The sequence below is a fragment of the Elephantulus edwardii genome, unplaced genomic scaffold, assembly GCF_000299155.1.
Source record: "Elephantulus edwardii isolate Elephantulus edwardi_28Jun2011 unplaced genomic scaffold, EleEdw1.0 scaffold00417, whole genome shotgun sequence".
Lineage (NCBI taxonomy): Eukaryota > Metazoa > Chordata > Mammalia > Macroscelidea > Macroscelididae > Elephantulus > Elephantulus edwardii.
Genome location: NW_006400167.1, coordinates 84,638 through 90,244, shown reverse-complemented (window position 1 = coordinate 90,244; position 5,607 = coordinate 84,638).

The following is a 5,607-nucleotide window of genomic DNA, read 5'->3' as shown; positions in this document are numbered from 1 at the left end:
TATTTTATTTTATTTATTATTGCACATTTTTTCCTCCCACCCTAGTTTATCTTGCAATGCACCCCTTGTTCCAGATTGTGGTCATACATATAATTCCTTATCATATATTCTCTACAGACAGTTTCCCCCTCATCTTTTCTACTACAGTGTTCATTATCTATCCACTCTTTTCCTATTCTCTCACCTACCTCTCCATTCCCAGTCTGTCCTCTGTTGTACTATCAATGTTATACAACATTTGTCCTTCTCTGACTGTGATATTTCACTCAGAGTAATGTTCTCCAGGATCATTCAAGATGTGTAATGTTTTATGAGTTCACTGTTTTTCAGTGTTGTGTAATATTCCATTATGTGAGTATACCTTAGTTTTCTATCCATTCACTTCTGATGGACACTTGAATTCCTTCCATCTCCTTGCTATTGTGAATAATGCAACAATAAACATGTGCATGCATACATCTGTTTGAGTTGTGGTGCTGGTTTCTTTAGGATATATTCCCAGTAGTGAAATCGATGAGTCAAATGATATTTCTATTTCCAACTTTTTGAGAATGTGCTAGACCAGTTTTCACAGTGGCTGTATAAGTTTACATTTCCATCAGCAGCCCACCAGCAGTGCATATTCTTATTCACTGAGCTTCTTAAATGAGAATTTCCTCACTCTCCATACCTGTGAAGTTTTCTTCTAGTACTTCTCCACAATTTCCTCAGTGCTTTTCTTGCTTCTTTTCTGCTCAGTAATTCCAATCATTCATAGGTTGATCCTTTTGATGTCATCCCATATGATTTTAATGTTTTCTTTATTTTCCTCCCATCTCCTCTCTGACTTTTTTTGGTTTTGGTATGTTCCCATTGAAGTTCTTGACTCTTCACCCCAACTCTTTTGTTGTTGTTGTTGTTGTTGTTGTTTGGATTTCTTTTGTTGTTTTTTGGTGTTTGTTTTTTTGGGGGGAGGTTTGTCCCTCCAGAATTTTGGAAACATTTGCCATTTCAGTGTTGATCATTTGCACTGCATTTTCATGCATTTCTATTCTTTCCAGTAGCGTGTTGGTTGTACCCTCTATTTGTGATTATTTTTAATTTTTTTTACCTTTTATTCAATTATTTCTTCCATCTTTTGCAATTTTCTCTGTAGTTGATCATATTCTTTCAAATCAATATATTTCTTCTAACTCCCTATCTCTGAGGTATTCACCTTATTTATGGCTTCTATTCTTTTTTCCATCATGTGTATCTTTTCAGTAGCTGTTTATATAATGTTACCTCTATATATTTCTATTTGGTCTGCAATACATTCTGCTTTTTAAGGGGAAGGCTTGTATTTTTTCCCAATCTTTGAGGCTAATCGTTGCTTTCTTGACATTATGTGAAGTTTTTTTTTTTGTTTATGTGGTAGGTGTTTCTGTTGTGTCTGCATAGGTTGGTTCTTTAACTTTATGATGTTACTGATTACTTGTAGGTTTAAAGTGTTCCATTTATGTAAGTAAGCAACACACTCTACTAACAGTTGTTTGTGGGTCTGTGTAGAGGGAAAGTTTGCCTTTTTAAAAAGTCCTTCACATCCTTTCTAGTCATCCTTTCATATCACTTCAGGAATCTCACCTAGTTGCAGCCCCTCTTCTACATTCCATTGTCCCTGTTGGTCTACCAAATGGTCCTTCAGTCAGGTTCTTCAACTGAAGCATTTCGTCTTTGGGAAAGTTGAAGGTGTTTTCTCTCCTATACCTCAGTATGTTGGCTTTCTTTTGGTTTCTTGATGGCTACTATCACAGATGTTGACTATAGATCCAGATAAAATTAAATCCTTGACAACTTTAATTTTTTTCTCTATCATGATGTGTCTACCATCTATCATGATGATGTCCAGTTGGTGATGTATTTTGTTTTCTTGATATTGAGATGTGATCCATATAGAAGGCTGTAGTCTTTGGCCTTCTGTAGTAAGTGATCTTCTTCACTTTCTGCAATCAGGGTAGTGTCATCTTCAAAATGAAGGTTGTTAATGAGTCTTCCTTCGATCCTGATGTCACATTCTTTATGTAGTCCAGTTTCTTGAATGATTTATTCCACTTACAGATTGAATAGGTATTTGTATATTATTGTAGTTGTTGTTCTGTGTTGTTAATCAGAACTGACTCGCAGCAAGTTTTAAGAGGCCATAATCACAAGGGAAAGGATTGCCTATCTTTCATCCACTGGTAGATTCAAATCACTTGTCTTTGGTTTGGCAGCACAACTCTTTACTCAGTTGGACACCAGAGCTCCTGAGTACTTTTAAATTTCAGGAAGGGAAGATAGGGCTATTTGTCTAATTCTTGTAAGTCCTCAGAAGAGAAAAAGCTACCTTGTTTGTCTAGTTTCAATAAGTTTCAGGAAAGCAAACGGGCTGGTGGTAAATGACTGAGTTTGATAGTTCGATCAAGGTCTTATGATAAAACCATTTGGGAGTGTTCCTTAATGTGTAGCAGAACTGTATAGGAATGTTCCTATACATTCTCATCCTTCTGATTTTCAATTCAAGGTATTGAGATGCTCAGATCGAGTCCCTACTTTATGTATGATCTTGCAGCTATGAAGGCCCAGCTCACACTTCCCAAATCACTTACTCCTCTTCTATAATGACTTTGTGTCAAGTTTAAACCTGTGAAATTTAATAAGAGCCTCATCACAGTCTGAATGCAGAGATGTTTTGGAACTCACACAGAAGGATTTATCTGCTAGCTTACTATTTCCTACCAAATAGTCTCTTGTTTTTCTTGTTCTCTACTGACAGCAAATTTCATTTCAGATATAAAGACAGATGGAATCACCAACTAAGACACTTTATGATTTTCATTCTGTGCAGGGTCTCTGAGATTTCCTGCCTCAGATCACTTCATAAATATGGTGCAGTGCTCCCAGTATTTCTGACAGTACTGAACAATGCTTACAGTTGTTCCTTTCAAAGCATTCTCTTTAAATTTGGCCAGCTTGACAAGGATTTCCTTTTCCCCTTTCCTCAAATTTCAATTATAAATGTTAATTAAATGAAGGCTCAGTGGCTGTCCAGTCACAGACAATGGCTACTTTCTTCTTTAAAATACCCATGGAAAGTGTGTTTAGAGTCTCTTGAGGCATTTCTATTGACTAAGCCAAATTTCCACTTCTTCAGTTAGTGTTATGTAGAGATCAGTCACAAGTGTCCAATATTTGGCACTTGTTTGGAGAGACATTAGTCTGCCCATTGCTAACACTTTCTTTTGGGGGCCAAATAAAACCTCATTAAATCTCTTTCCTTGCTCTTTGTTTTTCTAGGACTATCAGCTATTCTCCACTAAGCTAATGTCTTTCTAAGCCTTGTCACAAACTGAGTTTAGGTTAAAGAATTGGTTTTGAATATACTTCTTTTGAACTGTGGTGTTGAAGAAGGGCACAGGACATCTCATGGAAGGCCAAGAGAATGAACAAATATGTCTTGGAGGGAGTACAGCTGGAGTGCTCTTTGGAGGCAAGAATGATGAGACTTCACCTCACATACATTGGACATATTGCTAGGAGGAGCTATTCTTTGGAGGACATGATGTTGGGAAGCTTGGATAGTCAGCAAAGCAGAGGAAATCCCTGAACTAGGTAGAATGGCATGATGACTGCTGCAATGGGCTCTTGTATGTCAGAAAATTTGAGGATTGTACATGATAGAACAGGGTTCAGGTGTTTTGTTCATAGGGTTTCTATGAATCATACTCAACTTGATGACACCTAATAACTAATAATATCTGTTCACTATGGTTTAAATTAAAAGGTAACACATGTAAGTACTAAGAACTATAATTATAAAATTCAGTATGTAGGTACAAAGAACTATAATTATAAAATACAGTAAGTAGGGTTGTATCTAGGTGACTAGTGTCATATTTAATATTGATCTCCTGTTGTCAAGTGAATTCTGATTCAAAAGCAACCGTCTTTTCACAGAGGAGGACTTTCAAATGGCTAACAGACACTTGAAGAAGTGCTCCAAATCACTAGCAGTAAAAGAGATGCAAGTAAAAACCATAGTGAGGTACAACCTTATCCCAGTAGCAAAATTAAGCAGAGCAGCAAGTAATAAATGTTTGAGAGGATGTGGTGAGACAGGAATCTTATGCACTGTTGGTAGAAAATGTAAAATGGTACAACCACTCTGGAAGGCAGTTTGGCTTTTCCTCAAAAAGGCAGAACATAGAAATTCCATATGACCCAGCTCTTTCACTGATCAGTGTTGTGTAGGCACTTGTTTTGAGAGACGTTAGTCAGCCCATTGCTGACAATATACCCTGAGAAAATGAGAACTGAGGCACAAACCGAGACTTGTATACCAATATTCACAGCAGCATTATTCACCATAGCAAAAACATGGAAACAGCTCAAATGCCCAACTTCATTGGAATGGATTGAGAAATTGTGGTATATTCACACAAATAAATACTATGCAGCATGCAGGAGCAATGATTTTGTAAATTACTATCTAACATGGGAGAGGACAAATAGTGTATAAGACCATATTGTGGAACAAGTATGAGGATCCAAGGAGTGGAGAGGGAGAAGCTTAATTATAGGGTCACAAATTTTGATGGGAGGAGGAAGGGATGGGCAAATGACAGGGGAAAGATCCAGTTTGAGAAACAATGTAAATAAACTTTGTGAACTTTGGATATAAACCAGTATAAAATAATAATAATAATAAGAAGAAGAAGAACAACAACAACAATCCTCCACTGGGTTTTCAATGGCTGACAGCTTTACATGCAGAGCAGTTGGTAGATTTGAACTGGCAATTCTTCAGTTAACAGTGAAAGGCATAATTACCTATGCCAGCAGGGGTCCTTTTTCATGTTAAATGTCACATATGAATGTCTAAAATTCACAAATCCAGTTATGAAAGTATAGTATAATCAAGATAAAGACAGAGAGGAGAAAAACTGAAACATTTACAGTTTGCCCCTGTGATTGGAATAGAGAATTGGAGCAATTAAAAAATATTGCTTTATATTATAAACTTATCTGTACTGTTACAAAAACATAATGATGGTTTTGAGCTTTTATTAATTTTCTTGAACACTAAGAGATTCTCTCAGATTCAACAGAAAGATGAAATTGGGGATCTATGGCAAGAGAACAGGAGAAATTGAGAAGGAAATATCTGTTCCTCAAGATGTCATCCCACCCTGAGTGTCCATAAGTAGAATCAAGATGAAAAGTTACCAGAAAACCCACAGAGTTGTGCAGTAATTTTGTGACATGTGTTTGTTCGATTTTATTTACTAAATGGTGTAAAATAATTATGTGGAATACTTAACCACTTACTATGAATCTCAAATATCTTTCTTAAAGCTAGAGTGCATAAAATTTGTCTACAGACCTCCCCACCTTGAGCCTAATATAAGGCTTGAGCACAGCAGAGATTATGAGAATGGTACAAGATTATGCAAAGTTTGGATATTTTGTATGTTGTTGTTGTTGTTATGTGCCATCGAGTCGTTTCCGACTCATAGCGACAGACAGGCGTTTTTCACAGGTACCCAGGATTTCCGGCGGGCCCTCGGGCCAGAAGGGGAAATATAATCTAAACAGAAGTTCTACAGGACA